The sequence below is a fragment of the Suricata suricatta genome, chromosome 11 (assembly GCF_006229205.1).
Source record: "Suricata suricatta isolate VVHF042 chromosome 11, meerkat_22Aug2017_6uvM2_HiC, whole genome shotgun sequence".
Classification (NCBI taxonomy): domain Eukaryota; kingdom Metazoa; phylum Chordata; class Mammalia; order Carnivora; family Herpestidae; genus Suricata; species Suricata suricatta.
In genome coordinates this window covers 103,689,672-103,713,757 of record NC_043710.1, presented here as the reverse complement: position 1 = coordinate 103,713,757, position 24,086 = coordinate 103,689,672, and positions in this window count along the sequence as shown.

Genomic DNA, 24,086 nt, shown 5'->3' with positions numbered 1-24,086 from the left:
GGCACCCTCCGTGGGGATCACAGACCACCCCTGTGTCCCGTGGGGAAGGAGCAGGGCACCTGGCACCCTCCGTGGGGATCACAGACCACCCCCGTGTCCCGTGGGGATAGAGCAGGGCACCCGGCACCCTCCGTGGGGATCACAGACCACCCCAGTGTCCTGTGGGGATAGAGCAGGGCAGTTGGCACCCTCCATGGGGATCACAGACCACCCCCGTGTCCCGTGGGGATAGAGCAGGACACCGGCACCCTCCATGGACATTCAGGCCGGCCTGTGTGGGCCTCCTTTGATGGATGGTCACATCACCGGCTCTCCCCCTGCCAGCTCCAGAGGCAACACCAGTTCTTACTGCCGATAAAGTGACTTATCAAGTACCTCGGGCAACAGGCCAGCGAGCTGGGCCGACGAGCAGTCGGGAGGGATTGCTCCAATACCCCAGTGGACATGCAGGTCTTCGAGGAAAAGATGAGTGATGAGGGCACGGACTTCTAGAACCAGGGCCAGGGCTTTTCCGTCCCTCTCACACGACAGGAGTGGCTCCGGGTTTGGGTCAGCCTGGCCCCCAGCACAGAAGAATTAGAAGACAAAAAGCTGGCGGTCACTGTGTGCTTTGGGGGAGAGAGTGGGCAAATAAGAGCCTCACAATGGTTGTAAAAAACGAAGTGTAAGTGGGGATGAGCACTGGGTGATTTATGGGAACCAACTTGACAATAAACTGTAAAAAAATTAAACTAAATTTTTAAAAAATGACGATGTAGGGGCGCCTGGGTGGCTCAGTTGGTTAAGTGTCCAACTTCAGCTCAGGTCATGATCTCACGGTTCATGAGTTCAAGCCCCACTTCAGGTTCTGTGCTGACACCTTGGAGCCTGGAGCCTGCTTCCGATTCTGGGTCTCCTTCCCTCTCTGCCCCTCCCCCTCTCATCTCTCTCTCAAAAATAAACACTAAAAAAAAATTAAAAAAGAAAAATGATGGTGAAATGAGGCGAAGTGCCCTCCCCAAATTCGTATGTGGAAATCCCAACCACCAGCACCTCAGAAAGCAATGTGTTTGGACATGAAGGTCATTCAGAAGGTAAAACGAGGTCATTAGGTTGAGCCCTAATCCAGTGGGACCAGTGCGCTTATAAGAAGAGGACATTTGGCCAAAACTATGTATAGAGGGAGGACCATGTGCAGACACAGGGAGAAGGCAGCCATCTGCTAACTGAAGAGAGAGAGAGGGAGAGAGAGGGAGAGAGGACTCAGAAGACATCACCCCAGTTCACACCCTGAGCTTAGACCTGCAGCTTCCCGAAGTGTGAGGAAATCCATTTCTCTGTCCGAGCCAGGCCGGGGCACTTTGTTAGGAGCCCTCACGCACTTATACGGACGGGTATGGCGAGGGGAGGGTCTCTGGCTGCTGCCAGGTCCCCTGGGGGCTACGGCGTGCTCCTGGGCGCCACTGGCCTCCTCATGGCGGTCTCCTGCCGCCCTGCGTCCACGAGGATGTCTGCTCCCACAACGTCTAGGGCCCTGGCTCGTCACACTCCTCCTCTGACTCCCCGGCCAGACTCCGCTCTCCCGGGGTAACCTTCTGTCCCGCACTCCCAGGGCCTGGCACAGAACCAGTCAGTACCCAGTAACCGTGCATTTGTGGGACTGATGAACTGGAGTTTACCATCCGTATCTGTGCCCGGCCCTTCCGCCAGAGTCTGCTCCTTAGGCTGCCCTGGCTTGGGGGTCCGCAGCCCCCCTCCCCTCCAGCTTCTCAGGCCACTGGCTGTGCTGCTGCGGGAGCCCCCAGCAGGCGGAGGCTCGGAATGGAAGGGTCTAGATGGAGGAAGAGAGGACTGACTCCTGTCTTGTCAGAGAACAGGATTGGCTCTCTGTCTGAATGGGCTCCTGTGATTGGCTCCTGGAGCAGTGAGTGGCTGATGAAGTCCTTCCCGTTAGGCGTTTCCGGTGGCTTTCTGGCCGGCCCCGAGCTGGCTCTGGTCTAGCCCCTGTTTGCTGCAGCCTGGGGGTGCCAAAGGTGCCCCCCGCCCCTCCAAACAGCTCTTCCCCAGCCCTGTGGGGCCAGGATGAGCTGCGGGTCAGCAGGGGTCCGACACAATCTCCTTCTGTTGGGCAAACAAAACAGCTGTCAGTATACCTCCTCTCCGGTCTTGACACCTTTAACTCAACGCAGAAAATCAAATCACTTCCCTGCGATTGGATTCTAGCCGCTTCCTTGGCTTCTCTTTTCCTTTGGTTTCCCTCCTGCATTTTCCTTTTTCTGCAGGTTGAAGATGGAGGTGACGGCTGGGCTGTCAGACCAGGAAGGACCGGCCACCAGAACGAGCGGCTCTTCCCCACCTTTCACAGCCCAGTTCCTTCCGGCTTGCAGGTCTACAGTGATGACAATGTCACTGTTTACATGTGGCGGCTGCTAACAGTTTACACGTTACAGTAATTCCTTACACAGTTTTGATCTCACGCAAATAGACATGATTACATTCGTCCTCAACCCCCCTGGTGCAATTTGCAATTCCGGCTTCACAGTTTACGTTTTGAGGATAAGGAACATGTTGGCTGAGAGGTGGGGTGACTGGGTCTGATGGGACGCTGTGATGCAGCAGGTGCATTAGGGGACGAGGTGTCACCACGGCGGGGGCGGGGGGGGGGTGCAGATTTGGCCAGAGGAGGAGGCCATTTTGGCAGACTTAAATGTGCTCTGGACCCATCCTCTCTCCTGGCCCCCTCTGCTGAGAAATGTCAGCTCTGCTCAGCCCTGGAGTGGCTTGTCCCTGCTCCCTGAGCACTTCCTGCCCTGGACGGCCTCGGTGGGGGGGGGGCACCTCAGTGTGTGCTGGTGTGCCCAGTGACTGGCAAGCAGGTGTCACCCCCTTTTCTCCTGCCCCCACCTCCTCGGTCTCTGGTGCTCCACGCTCACGGAGAAGCAGAGGAAGGTGGGGATACGGCTTTGCCATTTATTCCCAAGGATTTCCTGTGCTACCTGCTCTTTCTTCTCCACTTGAGTCGGGGTCCCAGGAGAGGAGTCCTCAGATCATTTGGTTTTAACGGGATGCGAGCAGTATCTTGTGCAACGTTCTAGTTCTTTCTGGACCTCCTCTCCTCGAAGATAGCTTTTCTGTTAAGCTTATGAAAGTGGCAACTTAAAAAAAACCTGAAAAACGGCTTTGTAGCCAATGGGCCCCAGGGTGAGTCACTGGCTGTGTGGGAAGGGAATGGTGGTGGGCTAAGTTTTAGTCACAGGGCACCGTGGGAAACTTTGAAAAGTAGCCACCCCTCACGCAGATCCTCAATGTTGACATGCTGGGGTGGTGCCCCAAGGAAGGCATCTTCTTCTGGGGGCCCTCAGGAGCTGCGGGGCCAACTCAAGGGGCCGCCGTGCGTGAGAGCGTCCTCACCAAGTTCACAACACCCGCCTGGAACATGGCAAACCTTCAATAGATAAGAAATATTGCTATTTTTATTAAAACTACAAATGAGACAATGAAAGAAAATGTTTGTTTCTTTGTCTCCAAATTCCTGAGATAAGTGTCTGTCTTGTTCGGGCTTCATGTGGTCCTTCTCAGGACATAAGGACCCTCTCCTGACTGTCCAAGCAGACAGTGAGACATCCTGAGGGTTGTGGGGGGCAGGACAGGGGACTGGTTCTGGAATCTTCCATGGTACAATTCCCTGCGTGCTCACCCTAAGACCTGCTTGTTTTCTCCCTCATATTTAATTTGAAATTTCATTCTCGGACTGAACTGAGGTTTTACTGGCCCCTGAGTCAGGGAGGCTGCCCAGGGCTGTGCTATTGTAACCAAACGCCACAAACTTGGTAGCCTAAAATAGCAGAAATGTATTCTCTCACACTTCGGGGGAGGCCGGAATCAGGTGCGGGGAGGAGCATGCTTCCTCAGAAGTCTCGGGGAAGCTCCCTCCTTGCTTCCTGCGGCTTCTAGCAAACCTGGGCATCCCTGGGTGCACACAGACCAGTGTCCCCCTCCACCCTCCCAGACTCACCTTCTCTGTGTCTGTCTCCTCTTTTTTTTTAAGTTTATTTATTTATTTTGGGCAGGGAGAGGGAGATGGAGGGAGGGAGAGAGAGAGAGAGAGAGAGAGAGAGAGAGAGGAAAAGAGAGAAAATCCCAAGCAGGCTCCATGCCACCAACACAGAGCCTGATGCGAGGCTCAAACTCATGAACCATCAGATCATGACCTCAACCGAAATCAAGTCAGATGCTTAATCGACTGAGCCACCTGGGCGCCCCGTCTCCTTTTTCCGAGGACACCAGTCGTGTTGGATTAAGGATCCACTCTGCTCCTGTGTGACCTCATCTTAACTGGTCACATCTGCAATGACTCTATTTCCAAATAAGGCCACACCCCAAGGTACTGGGAGTTAGGACTCCAACAGACCTTTTTGGAAGACAAAATTGAAAACATATCAGTGCTTTTCCATCGTCCGTCTCAACAGGCCTTGAAGGCAGTAGGGCTTGGGGCAGAGCCCTGGGCCTCCTCTCTCAGAAGTGCTGCACCAGACAAAACAGGGCCGGGCTCCCTGGGCTTCCCTCTGCCCAGCCCGTTTCAGGGCTCCCCCTGCCAGGGCTGATCAAACACACACCCCTTCCACTGCATCCCATGCGTCCTTGGCTCGGCGAGCAGAAGTCAGGGGCCGCTCCTCCAGGCCAGCCAGAGCACACCCCGCCCGGGAGGCCAGCCTGCTGGAGTGGCCGTGACTGTCTGCTAGCCTGTCACCCCACTCCTGCTACCCCCCACCCTACTCTGCTCCTAGTAAAGGCTGTCAAGGCGTAGACACTTTCCGAAATCCCATTGTCTGGAGGACGGAGAGTTGACTCAGGCTGAGTGACAGTCACAGCTGAGCAGAAAAGGGCTCAGAGAGAGAGAGAGAGAGAGAGAGACAGAGAGGGACAGAAAGAGCAGAATGAGAGCCCGAGTTCACAGAGAGAGGGCGGGGGATGGCGGGTCCCCCCCCCCATGCCCACAGCAGCTGTCCCGCCGCCCCGGGGGAGCCCTGGCTGTCCCCTCCGGTTTGGCCTCGTTACCCAGGGACTCAGAAATCACGGGGCCCTGAAGGAAGGAGCCGCGTGAGCCGTTGACTCTCCTTCGACACAGGGTGTCTGCCACGCACACTCCTGGTTTGCCTCCGAAGCAGACAGTCGTCGGCTTTTATCATTTTTTTTCTAGAAAGATCTAAATGTTCTCTAATTAACCTATTAGTATTAATTATACACTTGTAGTCATTTACTTGCTAATCTGAAAAAAGCAAACCCCCTGGATTCAAAGAAAAGGTTTTTCCCCCAACCCCCATCCCCCCATCCTTTTTTCCTTTCCTCCAAGTGAGGTGTTTAAATCACTTGTCAACACAGGGAGAATAATAATAATAAAACAAGTGACATCAGATCGGAGAGCAGGAGGGTGGCAGAGAGACACAAGTCCCTGAGCAGTCAGCGCGGAGTGAAGGGGACAGTGGGGCACAGCCGAGGACCCTCGGACCTGCCCAGGGAGCGGGGCCCAAGGCTGGCCTGCTGGGGACACAGTTTCCCGCCCTTGTGGCTCAGGTTTTACACAGGGGTCCCCGGGATCACGTAGGTGCTGCTGTCATCAGCTTCTCTCTGTCTGCCCCGACCTCGGTGAAGGATGACACACCCTCTCTCAAGACACATTGACACACACACACAAACGTTTACGTTTCCTGTGTGGGGGTCCAAGGCATTATAATAATTCGTAACCACCACAGATATTATGAGCACGTCAGTGACAAAAAATAAGATCAGCCGCTTTTACACACAGTGGGTCTGTGCCGCCTCCAGGGCCGCTCCTCCCTCTCGCTGCTGCTGCAAGAGAGAGGGAGCGTCAGGGGCCTCCGGGACGGCTGGGCCTCCCCTGACACTGAATGCGAGTTTCATACGCTTGCACATTTGGGTCCTCTGTCTCGGTGGCCTCAATTACATCCCCCCTGGGCGGGACTGGCAACACAGAGGCCATGTCACAAAGTGTCCCCAGCAAAGGACAGAAGTTGGTCTAGTGTGGTATGGCATCCTCCTGGGGCCTCTGGAAGCCTGGATTTCTCCCCCCTGCCCCACCAAGGCTAGGAGAAAGCCGTCGGGTTTCCCCACCTGAGGCTGCGAGGCTGCAGCGCTGCTGTGTTCAGTCAGGTACGTGGGCCCCTGTCCCCCAGCCCCTCGGGAAGTCTGAACACACCCGTGGACTTCTGCATGTCTCTCGGGTTGACGATTGTCCTGAAGCTCTTGCTCAGCAGGGATTTCACACCTGTGGGTAAATGATACGGTGTGTTGCAACCACGCAAGACCTATGGAGAGAGGGTTCTAAAAAGTAATTAAATGGATAATTTGACGCTTGCTTCGTTTTTTCCATCTCTGTTCACCGAAGATACATAAAACCTAAGGAATCGCACTTTGCTCTGGACCTAACCATCTGCCGTTTCAGGCTTGGATGTCTTCCCTCCCCTGCTTCCCCCTCGCCTCGTTCCAGAGGGGGTTCCGATCCCTGGCTTTCGCTGGGGGGCTTCCCCAAGAAGCCTGGCACCTTCCCTTGGACTGAGACCCATCCACAGTTCTGTCCCCATTCTCCCCTCTTGCTCAAAACAGACCCACAAGTCTAGGGGCTGGGGTTCAGTACGGTGACGCCTCACTCATCTGGGCACTGTTGGAGCTTCCACAAACTAGCCGGGTTAAACTGCAACCTATCCTATCAAGAGCCAAAATTATTCTTAAAAAAATTAATCGCTTTTAGTAGACATTTTTCAAAAACGCATTACACACTTTCTTTCCTCCTTTAACAGAGGCTGCTGATCATAATTCCTGGAGCAATAATCTGTGTCTGCACCTGCCTCCTAGCTGCTCTGACTCCTTCAATGTCAGAAGAGGGGTTTTCACCCTGCTCCCTGCAGGTGTCCGTCTCTAGGGGTCGCTCTGCCTTCCTCCTGCTCCGCTCTCTCTATGTGTGCTGCTGCCGACTTTGGGGGGCCGTCACACCCACTTGCTCAGCTGGCTACGTCTCAGAGAAGAGTCCAGGAGCCCCTCAAAATGCACCGGAGAGGCAGGGTCTGGGCTTAGCAGAGACAGGGCTCTGGGATGGCTGTTTTGGCTGGTCAAGGACTTGGCAGCTTATTACACTGGCTGTTCTACCTTATAGGACTGGTAGTTAGAGATGCCATGAAAACATCGTCTCTTTAGGGACAGCCAACACACGTTAAAACCCTCGGTCATTTTTGCTGTGTTTAGACGGTGGGATGTCAAGGAGGAGACAAGGAAGAAAAGTGGAGTTTACTGAACATTTCCGGAGCATTCCATGACGAGCGCTCTGCAAGGAACACTCACCTGCTGTTTCACTCGCTTCTCCCTGCAGCCTAGGGAGTAGACCTATTGTCCCGATTTTACTGAGGAGAAAAGAAAGACCTAATGCTGCTAATTAGTGAGCTGCAGAATCAGGATGCCAACTCAGGCCTGTCTCGCTTTGAAACCTGTTGTCTTCTGGGCGCCTGGGTGGCTCAGTCGGCTAAGTGTCCAACCTCGGCTCAGGTCATGGTCTCGTGGTTCGTGAGTTCAAGTCCCACATCGGGCTCTGTGCTGACAGCTCGGAGCCTGGAGCCTGCTTCGGATTCTGTGTCTCCCTCTCTCTGCCCCTCCCCTGCTCATACGTTATGTATATGCCTCTCTCAAAAATAAATAAGCATTAAAAAAACCTTGTTGTCTTTTATACTTTTTATCCTATTAAGAAAACATAGAATTCCTTTTTAACCCTTTTTCCATCTCTTTCTTTTTAATCTTAATTTTTCTTTTTTTAAGTTTATTTATTTTGAGAGAGAAAGAGAGAGAGAGAGCTCAGAGGAGGGGCAGAGAGGGAGAGAGAGAGAGAATCCCAAGCAGGCTCTGTTTTGTCAGCACAGAGCCCAACATGGGGCTCGATCCCATAAACCGTGAGATCATGACTTGAGTTGAAATCAAGAGTCAGAGGCTTAACTGACGGAGCCACGCAGGCTCCCCTTAATTTTTCATAATGAGTGAAATCATCAATGAAACCCCAACAGAAGCGATGACCAGCTGCTCCTGAGAACTGCTGGGCTTTCCTAGGTGCCAAGGCTCTCCCGGACCCGAGGGACCCCAGAACCCAGACTGAAAACCGTGATATCCAGGCCCAGAGATGCACCATGATAATATCTATGGTGTGGGAATTCTCAGATAGGGCCTAAATAAAATTTCCTCTAATCATGCCCAGGAAGGTGGGGGACAGACAGCCTTCTTCCGGAGAGACCTGAACACGGCCTGTCATCTCAGCCCAAGCACTGGGATTGCACGCACTCAGAAGACAGACTTCTCTGACATCTGACTACATTTGGTGGTGCAGGCGCCGCAGACCTGGACTGACGGCGCCTGGGAGATTCACTGCTGGTGGACCAGGGTTGAGCCCCACTGGGACCCCCACTTTCTCCTTGGAAGTCTTCTACCTTTCTCCTCAGCACCGGTGGTGCTTGGTTTTTCAGGGAGCAAAAATTATGTTGTTGGACTGCGTGGCCCCTCTGATGCCTGAGACCCCTCCAGGAACCCCCATTCGGAACTCCCGGGTGAAAGGACATGGGAGGCCCAGAAGCAGAGGGACGGGTGACCTCAGCACGAAGATTCTGGCACAAAGCTGTGCTATGAGGTAACGCGGAGAGGCAGTGAGCACAGTGTGTGCGAGTTTGCGCTCTGGAATCCAGCAGACCAGGACTTTTCATTCTGCCTCTGCTATTTCTTTAATCTCGCTAAGCCTGAGTGTTCTGAGCTGCAAAATGGGGCTAAGAACATCTCCCTCACTGGTCTGCTATAGCGCTCGATGGAGTGATGATGCGTGAAGGCGGTTGGCACAATGCCTGGCGCAGAGAAATCGGTAATCATCAGTTGCTCGTATTATTATCCTCAGTAATCACTATATAATCAGACAAGAAATCCAAGGACTGAGAAGTTAATACGAAGAGCAGGAAGTTATTTACCGCCTGGTCATAATGTTTAAACTAGTCAAACGATGATGGGTGCAGTGGTCTGTATTTTATGAGGAGACCCCAGGCCTGGGGCTTGCTCTCCAAGCAGAGATACTAAGCTGTTGGCATTTGAATCTGGAGCACTCTGGGGCCTCAGTTGGCTAATTGTCTCCCTCCTGATTTCAGCTCGGGTCCTGATCTCACGATTTGTGAGTTTGAGCCCTGTATTGGGCTGTAGGCTGACAGGGCAGAGCCTGCTTGGGATTCTCTCTGCCCCTCCCTTGCTTGCACTCTTCCTCTCAAAATAAATAATAAATAGATGAATTTGGAGCACAGGTGAGGGGTCCTCAGCATATGGACGGTATTAAGCTGTGGGGCTAATAAGTCATTTCATGAGCGAATGAGACAGAGAAGAGAAGGGGCCTGGCATGGAGCGGGAGCCAGCAAAGGAGATAGAGAAGGAGTAGCCATCAAGGGAGAAGGAAAGTCAGGTGTCCCCCAAGCCATGAGAGAAAATTCAAGAAAGGGGAGGCCAGCTGCATGGAATGGTGGGAGGCTGGGAATGGACAAGCACGTGGACCTTGAGGTTGTTGGGACATGGCAGGGGCAGCTTCATGGAGGAAGAGAGGCTGAAGCCTGATTGGGGCTGGAGGGGAGAAAGACAGGTGAAGTCACGATCATGAGCACAGACAGCTCTTTGGAAACGTTCTGCTGAGATTTCTCCCCGGGCCTTGAAGCCGTGTGAGTTCTATCGGGAAATGCGGTGGCGGGAAGTAAGGGTGAGCCGCGCCTCGGGTCCACTGGCGAGGCGTCCTCCGGGAAACTCATCACAACACTGTTCTCTCCACAGAAAGCACATTTCAGTTGGAGGGGAGGAATGAAGTCAGAGTTGCCAGCAGCGGTGGGAATGGCTTTCCTTCCAATTGCCTGCGTGGCTGGGGTGCCAGAAATGCGGCAGAAGGGACAGGCCCTGCTGAAGCAGAAGGTTCCTTCCTTCCCACCCATGACGCTGCTGGACCCGTGGCCAGACGTCAGACGGGGGATTGTCCCTGCCCCTGGGACACGCGCTGACCCTGGAGAGTTTGGGGCCACACCCAGTCTGGCCTCACTGCCAAGTGCCCTGGGACAGGTGGCCTGGGATGAATCAGAGGGCTAATTAGCACTCTGTCCCTGTCTAAAAGGAGCCAGAGACATATAAATTGCTCCCAAGAGGGAGGGAAGGAGGCAGAGAAAAAGGAGGTGGGGAAACCGACAGGGGTTACATCAGAAAAACAACATCATCCAAACAACCTCACGTCCCAAATTGGCGTTCCTTCTCCAGGAGGAGTGGCAGAGGCAGCTGGGGCTCAGGGGACCCCTGAGGCAAAGCACCTGTGCTGGCGCCTCATTATCTGCCTGACGGATGCCACCTCCCTGCCCCAGGGAGGCCCAGCTGATGTCTACATGGCTAGCTGGTGTCTAATATCTCTGCTTCCCATCACGCAGCCCTGGAGATTCACCGCAGGGTGCCAGCATCTAGTGTCACCCTTGGTAAACACGCCGGGACAGTGGCCAGGTCTGAGCTCATCCAGGGGATGGAAGAATCGATGGGTTTCACCAGCATAGTGTTTTCGGGAAGAGCACAACGGAGAGGCTTTTGGAGAGTCAGGGTCCAGTGGTGGCTGCATGACCCCGAGGGCCTCGGAAACATGAAAGTTTGGGCCACATAGTATCTCTGATGTTCAGGAGTTCTGGGAGTTCAGCATCTTCCCAGCCAAATTATTTCTGGATTATTTATAGAGGCATGCCTCTTACTTGCTTTTTTTTTTTTTTTTAATATTCTTTCCAGCCTAACTTTTGAGGGCCTAGCATTCCTGTTGATCTCAATTCTGTGTGGGCAGAGATGGTGAGAAAGAAACTGGAGGTGGGCAGAGGAGCAAAACCGTTATTCATTTGAGAGACAGGGAAGGAAGTCTTAAGTCTGTAATTAAAGACAATTGCCCACGATGAGCATATCTAATGCCCAGATCTTGGTTTTTAATACCATTCTCCAGCAGAAGGAGTTAGGGCACCTTAGAGAAATGGCTGCTTCCTGCTGGGGCAGGAAACGTACGAGATGAGGCTAGGACACCTTGAGGCACCAGAAAGTAAGGAAGTGACGCACGCACGAACACACGCATGCACGTGGGCAGGGATATGTCCAGGGAACACAGCAGCCAACCAGAAGAGCTCCCAATGGCCAAAGCTGGAAGAATTTGAGCCAGAAAATAAATAAAGGAGTCTTAGATCATAATGCAAGGTATAAAGGAAGGTTTCGCGAATCTGTATTGATATAAATAAATGAATAAATGAATAAAGGATCAAAGAACTAAATAAAAAGAAGAGACAAAGCTGTGGTACCCAAGAATTACAAATCATTTGGTAGATACCTGCTTTCCAGGATGTGGAGCTTACCTCTCCACTCTTCAACTGTGGGCTGCACCTAGTGACTTCTTGTCAAGAATATAAAATGGAAAGAGGGGAGAAAGCAAAACTTCAGACGGTCTGCTGCCTTAGCCAGGTGATCAGGTCAACATCAGCAGTGATGAGTCGTGGTGAGGTACGTACTTCTGGTATGATGTGGTAAGACGGGCACTATACCATGTAGTCTCCCCCCAAAAAACTCATAGTCCCAGTCTAAGTGTTAAAAAATGTATCAGACAAATCCCAGCTGAAAGCTACTGTGTAAAGTACATGACTAATCCTCCCCAGAACTTCAAGGTCATCAAAAACAATTAAAGTCTGAGAAATTGTCACAGCAGAGAGGGGCCTAAGGAGACAAGTAAATGTGATTCGGTGCCCTGGATGGGCTCCTGGAAAAAGGACATTAGGTAAAAACTAAGGAGATCTGAATGAACTGTAGACTTTAGTTTAAAACAGCGTGTCAATGTTGATTTAGCTTTAATAAATGTACCCTCTAATTTATTTTATTTTTTCAAGAAAGATCTTTAAAGTTTTATTGATTTATTTTTGGAGAGACACAGACAGAGGGAGAGAGAGAGAATCCAACATAGGCTCCATGCTGTCAGCGCAGAGTCAGATGTGGGGCTCAAACCCACGGACTATGAGGTCATCACCTGACCTGAAACCAAGGGTCAGATGCTCAAGGCTCATCGACTGAGCCACCCAGGCTCTGTACCCTGCTAACTTAACATGTCAATCATTAGGGAAGCAAGGCGCTGGGTAGATGAAGAATTCTCCGTGCATTTTTTTTTTGCAATTTTTCTGCAAATCTAAAAGTGTTCTAAAAATAAAGTTTATTTAAAAAAAACCCAACCCCCTGCCTAAATCATGTGTTTCTAATTAAATCATTTGAATGGATTGAGCCTGAGTAGAGTTGCTTCATAATTTTTAAACTGTATTTAAGTAAAGGCTTGTGATGGATACTGCTAATTGCCTATTTAATTTCTATCTCCTCCCTCTTTATGTACAAAGAAAAAAACAGTTTTTCCTCCAAAAAACAATGTGTCCAGCTAAACACACTCTTTTCCCCTCATCCTCTTGCAGCAAGTAGTGGCCACACAGTTCTGGTCAGTGAGATGCAGGGGAATCCCTAGGAAGAGATTGATTGGCTTCTTGAATAAAAGAAGAAATAACCATTAGCAGAAAGCCCTTGGCCCAACTGACCTTCCCCTTCTACCCGCCTGTAGTTGGGACACGTGGCCCAAAGGCACGACAGTTCATCATGTGATCATGAAGCAACCAGCACGATGATCAAACTCTACACATTATGGGTGACAGAGCCAAAAGGTAAAGCCACGGGTCCTTGGTGGCACTGCTCAATGACTGCATAAGTCCTGGACTGCCCATCTCTAGACATCTTATTTGGTGATTCAAATTTTTAAAGGCTATATCCATTGGGGTTTTAGTCATTTGCAACCAAATACAATCTTACCAATATAAGGACCAGTAGTAGGGAAGTTATAGAAGATGAGGAATTTGGAGAGAGAAGACTGAGTTTTAGAACTAAAAGCAAGAGAAATTATATTAAATATTAAGAATCTATAGAGAAATTACTACATACCCAAGGCTTTAAAAAATTAGATAAGCTATTTAATATATTCGTCAAACTGGTATGGGTATGAATCATTATCTTTTTTTGAGAGACTGGAACAGGCAGGCACAGAAGTAAACTTGTGTAATGTCAAAAAATAAGTAAGAGGCAGGGCTAGGAATGGAATCCAAGTCATCTTGTGCCAAGGCGACAGGTGTCCTTCTGTACCACTTTGGTCTCTAGGGTGCTCAGGTGTCTGCCATCTGAGGAAGGCAGGGGATGGAGAAGGTAGAGAGACCAGAGATTGAGGAGAAAAGCTGGCTCAGGTCTCAGCTCCAACAGGGGGCTCTAGGAATGAGAGGAGCCTGGACATTCTACATGGGAACAAGTAATAACCTTTGGGTTCACATGATCATGAAGAGAGGAAGGTAAGTAAGTGGAGTTTTCAGCCAGAAAAGGTATGTTAACCCCTAGAAACCACCAGGGATTAGGAGATCAGGCAGTAGCCCTGTGAGTGAAAAATGTTGGAATAGAAAAGTCTGAACTTTTATAAATTTTCATGAAAAAATTGAGCATAAAAATCTGTTGTTTAGAATTCAACAAGCACTTCATAAACATATACTATGGGCAAAGCATCATGTTAGGCAAGGGGAAGATCACAAAAGAAAAGAAAGGTATGACCTGCTCTTCGGTTAAGTGAGAGAATCCAAGTGATGCGTCAATAGCTTTGCATTTGGAATCGTGTTCAGTGTCAAATTAGGAGTTTTGCTTTTCTCCTGGAATAAGGATGAATCCAAGGTTGGTATGGTGCCTCCAGGCTGTTTTAAAAAACCCAGAATCTTTCTGTGCTTTTATTCAGGATGGGAGAAGCCTAGTAGATACAAGAGGGTTGAAAGACCTCCAGTCTTCCACCTGTGTCCCAGGTGTGAAAAAGGCAAAGGACAAATGGCAAAAAGGGCACCTGCTGTGTCAACCCCTTCATTTTCAGGGAGTTTTCCTAGAGGTCTCACAGTAGGACTTCCTTTTACAATATCATTAGCACAAATCGAGTTACATGAACTTTTCTGTTGTGATAGACTGAATGTCTGTGTCTCCCCCAAATTAATACATTGAAGCACCTAACCTTCAATGTGATGGTCATTGAAGATATGGCCTTCAGGAGGTAATTAGGGTTAGATTAGGTCACAAAGGTGGGACCCTCATGGGATTAGAGCCCTTATAAGAAGAAGACAAATCCGTCTCTACACCCATGTACCAAGGAAAGGCCATGTGAGCACACAGGGAGAAGGTGGCTATCTACAAGCTAGGATGACAGTCCCCATCAGGAATCATATCTTTTGGCACCTTGATCTGTGACTTTCCAGGCTCCAGAACTGTGGGAAAGAAATGTCTGTTGTTTAAGTCACCTAATCTGTGGCATTTTGTTATAGCAGCCCAGTTGACTAAGACACGTATCCACGAGGAAGCTGGGAAGTATGCTCACTTGACTCGACACCTGAAATAAAATCCATACATTAATACAATTGAGGGAAGAAGAATAGATATGTAGCAGGTGACTAGCACTTTCTGCCACAACCTCTGTCATAAGGGGAGGCACCCAATTTGCCTTGTTTTTTTGGCAAGTCGATGTTTGACCAACTGAAGAGCATAACACCAGGCTATATTAAGAATTACAATAAAAGTAATAAAAACTAACCAAAATGTTATTCTGCCATAGCCTTTCCCAAACTCCTTAAGTTAAAGTCAGTACCCACCACATACCCCTATTTTTTCCTTTCTCATCAGTAACTAAAATGATCTAATTGAATCAATTACAAGCTTATTGTCAGTTCCTCGAGGGACGCTGCCTGTGTTATTCACACCTGTGCTGGGACAGAGTGTGGCATATTGTGGGCACCGGGTAAAAACTTGTTGACCGACAAATTTTTATTGAACACATACTATGTGCATGATATTATCTTTGACACAGATTGTTTTATTTAATCCTCACCATAATCCTATGAGGAGGATATCATTATTGGTTCCATTTTATAGAGATGGAAACCCTGAGCCATTACAGGTTCAATTCCTTGTTCGAGGTCACAGAGCAAGTGCCGGGGTGAGCTGGGTCTAACTTCACAGCTGGGCTCCCAACCAGCACACGATGCACCAGGGAGTGTAACTCTCCTCCCAGAGTGCCCGAAATGCAGAGGACCTCTTACTCTGACTAGACCTTGAAGAATGAGCAGGGAACGTACAGGTGGCTGGAGCAGGAAGCGAGGCGTGAAGCTAGCGATAGAGAAAAGAACCCCATTCTAATTCCAGGACCTTCAACCACAGAAACTAATCATGGTTTGGGACCAGAGAGTAGTCTGATGCCTCAGCAAATGTGCACGGTGGTACGTAAGAGTAGACATGAGAGATGGGGTCCAGGTGTGAAAACCAAGCCAAAGAATCTCAACGTTATCCTTTACTAGAGACATTGGAGGAAGCCTCAAAGGTTTTCTAAGTGGCGGGGAACATGATGACCCCCGTGTTTGAGAAAGATCACTGGCAGCAACTGGGAGCCCAAGAGTGAAAGGGTAATGGCTGGAGACTGGAAGAACAATTGAAAGTGTCAGAAAATATTCAGGAGAGACCCAACCAAAGCCTGAACCTGGATAGGTGCCGCTGGAAGGGAAGAGAAGGGTGGATCCGAACATGTCAAAGATACGGAGTCACAAACCTCTGGGCGCTGGGAGAGAGATGGAGTGAGCACAGATGAGGCCCGGCCTTGGCACGTGGACAGAAGAGGGAAAGGGGGCAGGCTCTAGCCGAAGTCACCGAGACAGGAGCCCGTGATTGACTTGAGTGATGTCTGCTGACCCGACAGGAGGTACATTCGGGGAGAGTCCATTCCTAGAGAAGGCTCGGTCCCTGTTGTAACACTGGAGCGGCAATCCCCTGGGCCTCTGCCTGCCAGACCTGGATCAAACTTCTGGAGAAGTGAGCCGAGCTCCAGACTTCAGGACAGAGCAATGGTCAGGGGAAGTGCTGCCATGCAGACGCCCTCTCGCCCACACGGGGGCCGGTGGCAGTGCATGTTGTTCGCCATCACCCCCAGCGTCAGAGGAAACTCCACTCTCCTGGCAGTTTTAGGGTCTACGCAAAGCCATGGGATTGAAACTGCGCAGGCTGTCATGGCAGCAAAGGTGGCCAGAACAGGAAGCAGCAGGCTCTCCATCGCAGGATGTATTAGATTTGACCCTGAAGAACGTCCTACGAGGACTTAGAATGCACGTGCCCAGAAATGCTTTGAAATCTCTATCCTCGCAGGTGTAACGAACGAGGAACAAAACAACGCCCTTCCACGGCCTGGGACCTCTACCCGTTCTCTGGTGTTACTGACCACGCTCCCTTTGCCCCCTGCACCCCAGCCATGGTGGCCTCCTCCCTGTTCCCAGGCTCCAAGAGTATCCCTGCCCAAGGACTTGTCCCTGCTCCATGACTCCCTTCCCCTAAACCCATCCTTCCTGTCCTGCAGGTCTTGGCTCCAACAGCATCCCTCAGAAAGGCCTTCCTCACCACCCACGCCAACGTTGCTCTCCGACCCCAGTCACTCCGAATGTGGTTCCCTAATTTATTTAACCGGATATTCATTTACTTCTTAAATGGTCTATCTCACTGAGGAGAGAAAGCTCTAGGAGCACAGGGACACAGCTATCTAATCTGCAACCTTTCTGCGGTGCCGAAAACATTTCTTGGCCCATCGTGGGTGCTCGGTAAACACCTACGGAGTGCAGGACTTGAACTGCCGTGTAAGGGACCATCCACTCCTCCTCCCCCCACACCCTTCCTGTCCCTCGCACCTGCCCTCACACCCTCCTTCCAAACAGGGCCACAATTAGAATATACACTCTCCGGAGGATGGGGAAACACCAATTACCATCCCCCCGCCCACTCCTCGCTAACAACACCCTTCCCCTCTGCCTGGAGATCAGACAGGAAGTACAGGTGATGTTGGAATCCAAGTACGCCTAAGAATAAAGTGTTTGCAGGGGGTTCCTCAGCAGACAGGATGGCACGGCCAGGAGGTAGTGGGTGCCTTGGAGAATCTCAGTGAGGGCAGTCTGTGTGCATTTCAGCATGACCCCTTTGGCATGTGATCATGTGCACATCAAGGACCAACTCACGTCAGTCCATGATCAGGCCACCGAGGCCCTGAGCCTCTGTCTCCAGCGGAGACGAGAGCCCTTTCCCACCCGGCGCAGCAGAGGCGGGAGCTGGCGTGGCAGGTGCATGCCGGGAGTCTGATCAGCATTCAGCCTCGGCAGCATCAGGGCCTCATTAGTTTTAATGAATTAGCACTTTGGAAAAGGCGGGGATGATATTGTAGCGAGTGAGTGCCCATCAGCAGCCTTCATTTATTCCTGAGTGAGGAGCCATCTTCTTCCTTCATTTTTCTTGCTCCTCCCAGGTGTGGAAGCCTGAAACTTCTCTAAATGCTCAAATCAAAGACCTCTGCTTTTTCCGTACTAAGTCATTCTCCACGGTGTCTATAGACCGGAATCATAGCAATTTTTGAGTCAATGAAAGATGGAATTACCGCAGCTGGAAACTCGGATTTCTGTGCCGGACCCAGAAATGCTGGTGACCCCAGCACCCTGTGTGGTTCCGTCTGTCCTTCTGCTTCCCCAAATCCTGCTCCTCTAGCGCTGGACAGCTGCCCCTGGGGTGGGGGTGGCTGTACCCCACCCTCACCAGCAACGTGGACAAAGGAATCCCTTTGCGGCAGAGCTGGCCGAGGGGGAGGAAACCAAGAATTGGTGAGGAGAGGAAAGGATTTTTTGTCTGTAAACTCACATCCTTTTCAAACAGGGTGGCTGCAGCTGCAGGTGGGAAGCTGTCGCCGCAGTGTAAAGGCAATTTTGCTAAGGAAGAAAAGGAGAGTGACAGAAGCAGACAGAGACGGTCAAAGAGAAGGCGAGCCAGAGACAGACCCACAACAGACAAGAAGGAACAAAGAGGCTGAAAATACTCCCAGACAGGCAGCCAGTGGCTGCGTAAGACATTCATCCAGACAGTGGCACGTCTCCACCGGGGAAATGTCCTGAGGATCCACTAATTCTGCCTGAGGGGACTGTTCTTCCTCGTTTCCTGAAGAGCTGTGGCTGCTTTTTGATGGAAACAGAACCTGGGTAGAATCTACTTGCTGAAACAGAATGAACATGTGATCTGATGGCTGTGAATAATCAGAGCTACAAAATAAAGAGGGCACGAGGGGTGTCTGGGTGGCTCAGTCGGTTGAGCGGCCGATTTCAGCTCAGGTCATGATCTCACGGTTCATGGGTTCGAGCCCCGCATCAGGCTCTGTGCTTATGGCTCAGAGCCTAGAGCCTGCTTTGGATTCTGTGTCTCCCCTTCTCTCTGACCCTCCTCTGCTCACACTCTGTGTCTCTCTCACTCTCAAATAAATAAACAAATAAATGTTAAAAAAAAAATTAAAGAGGGTGTGACCCAGATCACTGCCTGGGGAAGAGATGAGTCCTCATTCTTCGGATTCACACTGCCTGGTTCAAATCCTGGTTCTGCAGCTTAATAGCTGGGCGAACCCGATGGGTGACTTAACTCTTCTGTAACTAATTTCCTCATCTGTAAAACAGAGATAATAGTAACTGCCTCCTAAGGTCTTGTGAAGATTAAATAAGAGCTCAGATGTCAAGTGCACAGAACAGAGCCTGGCACGCAGTAGCTTTCGTGTTATCAGTGATATTGTTGTTTTCCCTGTCCTTTTGCTGACTGGGGGTCGCATATGCAGCAAAGCTATAGGCACTCATCCTTCTGAGAGTGCATATAAGGTGCTGTCACCAGTGAGTCTTCCTCCAGCCATGGGAATGACGGGGATGGGACTCGTTTTCCACAGATGAGGAGGGAGCTCTTTATATTTCTGTTGAAGAATATTATCATGTTCTGATGCATTGGAATTGTGACAAAAGGCGTTTGGATGAGAAGCAAATTGGTAAGTGAACTGGAAAATGGTAGCCTAAATTTTAACAATGTTTAAATTAAACGTAACACAAGTTCTAGATTTAAAAAGGGAAGACATTAACAACCATTGAGAACCAGTTATGAGCCAGGTGCGACGTGAGGTTATTTTACTTTTGACACTGGGTTTAATGCTCACATTAAAACCTGCAGGTACTTATCACTGCTCTCTTCTTATAGATGAATTAACTGAGGTTCAGGGCGGTCGGACTGCTTGCCCAAGATCGCAAAGCACGGTGAAGTGTATGTACGTGGTACATGAATGTGGCTAGTGTTTTGGTCATCCAGTCCGATAGCATATAATGAGTTCTGTAGGGTTGTGGTCACAGAACCCAGAGGCGAGTGTGGATTATGTTTCTGGACTTCCTTAAAGATGTCTCTGTAGAGTCAAGTTTTTTAAATTTTTTTATGGTTTTTATTTATTTTTGAGAGACAGAGACAGTGCGAGCAGGGGAGGGTCAGAGAGAGAGAGAGATACAGAATCTGAAGGAGGCTCCAGGCTCTGAGCTAGCTGTCAGCACAGAGCCCGACGTGGGGCTCGAACCCACAAACTGTGATATCATGACCTGAGCCGAAGCTAGACGCTTAACTGAGCCACCTAGGCGCCTCTGTAAAGTCAAATTTTAAGCACACCCCCTTTGCCCTAAAAGCAGAAATAACACAACATGAGAAGAGAAAGCCAATGAGAAATCAGTTGGCTCAAAAATAAGATAGCATTTCTGTGGACCTGAGCCAGAAGAAAACACAAGCAGATTGTCAATTCCCGGGCAGAAAACAGTGGTGACATGGGGAACGGTGTCAGGCTCACTTATGGTGTCAGCAGTGATAAGTATGGAGCGGAACTGGGTGAATGTCCTCCTATATGCAAGGAAGCTAAAAAAGCAATTATTGGCTAGTTGCCCTGGACCTGATGATAGTGGTTCTCAAACTTGAATGGGCCTCGGAACCACCAGGAACACTAGTTAAAAGGCAGATTGCTCAGCCGCACCCCAGAGTGTCAGATTCAGGAGGTCTGGGGTAAGGTTCTTGTTTCTACCTAGTTTCCAGGGATGCTGATGCTGTCGCCCCAGGGGTGCACTTTAAGAACTGCTGTCTAGGGGCGCCTGGGTGGCTCAGTTGGTTAAGCCTCTGACTTCAGCTCAGGTCAGATCTCACGTTCGTGGGTTCGAGCCCCTCGTCAGGCTCTGTGCTGACAGCTAGCTCAGAGTCTGGAGCCTGCTTCCGGTTCTGTGTCTCCTTCTCTCTCTGCCGCTCCCCCTCTCATGCTCTGTCTCTCTCTGTATCAAAAATAAATAAAACATTAAAAAATTAAAAAAAACAAAAACAAAAAAAGAACTGCTGTCTAATACGAAGCTATGGGCTCGGGGAGTTGTAAGCAGGGACTGTGTAAGGCCACCCACTGACTTCATGTCTGGGTTTGCAGTACCCTTAGAATCACTACATATCCAGTAATACCATTATACGACCCTGGTTCTGTGCTTGGGCTCCAGGGCATCCAGTGGAGGCAAACACTAAATGATTAGATAGGAAAGCGGGGAAGAAAAATACAAAATAAAACAGCAAAAGTCCCATTCAAAATGATCCCTGCAAACCAAAACTCTAAGACACATGAAGAAATCTGATAATGAGAAAAATGGCTAACAAAATAAGCCATCAGAACATGAATTAACTCCAAAGGAAATTAATTATATGAATCCAACAAAGTTTTTAAAAGAAGTATGTTTATAATCCTCACAGAAATAAAAAGAAGTAATACCCATTAAAATGAACAAAAATTATGGAACAAAACAGGAAGAAATAAAAAAGAACAGAAGGCTGTGAAACAGAAATAGTTAGAAAACCTTGCAAACGAAGAATGGAGTAAATGGCAGAGAAGCAATATTTGAAGAATAAATTAGCAAAACATAGAAAAATAGATTTTCTCCCCTTAACTGAAGAAAGAGATAAATCTTCCAGTTAAAAATACATCTGGGGTGGGGTGCCTGGGTGGCTTAGTGTCACTTAGTGTCAACTTCAGCTCAGGTCATGATCTCACAGTTCATGAGTTTGAGCCCTGTGTAGGGCTCTGTGCTGACAGCTCAGAGCCTGAAGCCTGCTTCAGATTCTGTGTCTCTCCCCCTGCCTCCCGCCCGCCACTGCCATCCCTTCCCTGCTTGCGCTCTGTCTCTGTCTCTCTCAAAAATAAAAAATTTTTTAATACATATGGAGGACTCTGCAGAAAAAGATAAACACATGCCTACCTAGACTTGGTGTTGAACTATAGAAATGAAGGATAAAGAGAAGTATTAAAGCTACCAGAGAGACAACATTGTCTTCTACAAGGGGTAACGATTACACTGACAGCATTATTCTCTTAGCAATAACAGAAGAATCAAACAGTGGAGGAATCTCTTCAAAGTGCCAAGGAAAATTAACCATCAGCTTAAAATTTTATAGTCAGCTAAACTATCATTCTCTAAGCAAAAATGAAGAGAACATACCAAACACACAGAGAAATTATTCCAGAAGAAATAGGGGAATCCAGAGAGATGTGGATACTAGAAGGGATGGTGAGCACAGAAATGAATAAAAACAGTAATAAATTCAATTAACCATTAACCGTTTTAACACAAAACACCTTGTTTTGAATGTAAAAAAGGGCAAAATTAAAACTCTAGACTAAGGATCTACGAACACTTTCTACAAAGGGCTATATAGTCAATATGTTAGACTTTGCAGGCTATACAAATTTCTGTCACAACCACTCCATCCTGCCATTGTGGGGTCAGAGCATCCACTCACAATAAATAAATAAATAAATAAACACTTTTTTTTTCTTACAAGAACAGGCCAGATTTGGCCTGAAAATAGTACTGTGCCCACGAGATGCGGGGCAGGGGGGTGCCATTCAGTAGGTACGTAGGCATTTTCCTGTCCTTGACATGCTTAGGAAGATAACAGAAAGATTAAATGATTTAGATATTTTTAAATATCATGTATAATTAAGCATACCTGTTTAAAAAATTGAGGGTAACCACTAAAAATTGAAAGTACGCAGCTCCTAAGTTACCAAAAGGGAAAAAGGAATATAAATAAAGCAGATGCTGGTAAACGTAAACAATATGAGGCCGTACACATGATCGCTGTCTGTGTCCTCCCTGCCCCAGGTGATCTGAGGGTAAAGGATACTAGGAAGAAGATCAGCTCTGCAGCACCCACCTCTGGCTTACCAAGGAGGCTGGCTAGACAGAAAGAAGCAAGCATTAATTGTTGAATAGATCTCTAGGGTGTTTGTTTGTTTGTTTGTTTGTTTTTAATGAAAGGTATCCTAGCCAATAGTAAGATGTAGAATCTTGTAGGAAGCAGCTCAGACCTTCAGTCATTCCCTACTTATTCGGTGCCTATATGTAGATCACATGACGTAGATACTTATTATTCTAAGCACCAAGAATACAAAACTAAAAATCATAGTCCCTTCCCTTAAGAAGTTTATATATAGCGGTCAGGGTTCAAGGGAGTTAATTGCTGCTAATAACCAGGGTATAAGCTACCAAGTAAGAGAGGCGCTTATAGACACAGGGCCTTCACTCTGAGAGTAAAACTCAGTAGCTGCTGGACACCCTGGACCTTCTTCCTCCAAACCCTGCGTGTCCCACACCTCCCATAGAGCATCTGTTCTTCTCCTTTTTTCCCTAGTTTTTTTTTTTTTTTTCTTTTTGGCCTACTGACCATGGTTTGGCTGTGAATCTGGGGTAAGCAGAGCTAGAGAAAGGCCAGAGGTTTGAATCAGAAGGGACTGGAAGAAAATAGGAAATACTGATTATGCTACATTCCCTGTAGCTCAGAGTGCGGTTTCCTTTGCTCAGAATGTGCTTCCTGTCTTTCCTGGTTACTCAGCCTTGATGTTTTGGCTGAGAAGGGACCTCCTGGGGAAACCTTCCCTAGCTATCCGCTGCCCCAAGCGGGGCTATGTGGCTGTCCAGCCTGCCAACATCACATTGCCTGTGTTCTGGTCTGTCTCTTCTCCGGGACCAGACCATGAGTGCCTCAGCGTTGGGTCTTATTGCTCACTTTCTCACCTTTCACTTGTACAGACCCACAGATGCTGTGGACCAGGATGGCCCAGGATGGACCAACTTAAGGTGTTTTGAACACTAACCATTCTCCTTCCCATGGGACCCTCTTCCCCTGTCCAGACAAGACATATTGACTTAGACAACTCCTATTCCACTTCCAGGACTCATCCACATGCCGCTTCCTACATGGAGCCCCCACCCTACCCCATCGCATGCTGAACTGAACCAGGATTGGACGCTATTCCTCCATGCTCCTAGAGCACCTGGTATTTCCCTGCCTGGGTGCCTAATAAATTTCACTTAAAACAGGCTATTTCCTTATCTGTCCCTCATATTAAGCTCCCCAAGGGCAGGACTTTCTGGTTTGCTGTTGCATTTCTAGTCCCCAGAATAGCTAATGCTCAAAAAACATCAAATGAATGAGTGAAACATTCAGTCATTCATTAAGCATTAAGTCATAACGGTGGGGGCAGGGCTACAATTTGTGCCTTTCGGGAGTTTAAATTGCTTTAGAGACTTAAAACTTAGGGAATTAAGGAGTCAGAAAACGTCACACAATTAGATGTACACATGTGTTAGCAGGTCGGCAGGTAGAGTTGATGTGAGCCAGACAGGAGTCATCATCGGAGGCTGCATGGAGAAGGTGGGTCCTAGAGGAGATGCAGGATTTTGACAGAGAGAGTGGGATGAACGGGTCAGAGCTATTATTCGGAGACGCCAGGGAAGGTAGAGCCGGGCTAGGGTGCAGTCAGCCCTCAGGAATTAGCACGGCCATCTTCATTGCTCAGCAGGCATTCTGAACGTAAGCTGTCATGGTAATTAAATATCAGTTCTGACAAATCCGTGTGTATTTTTGCATTTGCTTTTGTATCTGATTGGCTCTTGTGTGAGATAATTGTGGAAACTTCTGGGCAACAAGAAAAACCAATGCAGAGAAGGTTTGTGTGGTAAGAGTACTTGGAAGCCAGGCATAGAGAGTTCCAGAGAGGGCTGGCTGTGGGGCCCAGTCTTCAGCAGAACTGTGGTGTGGGCTGCACTCAC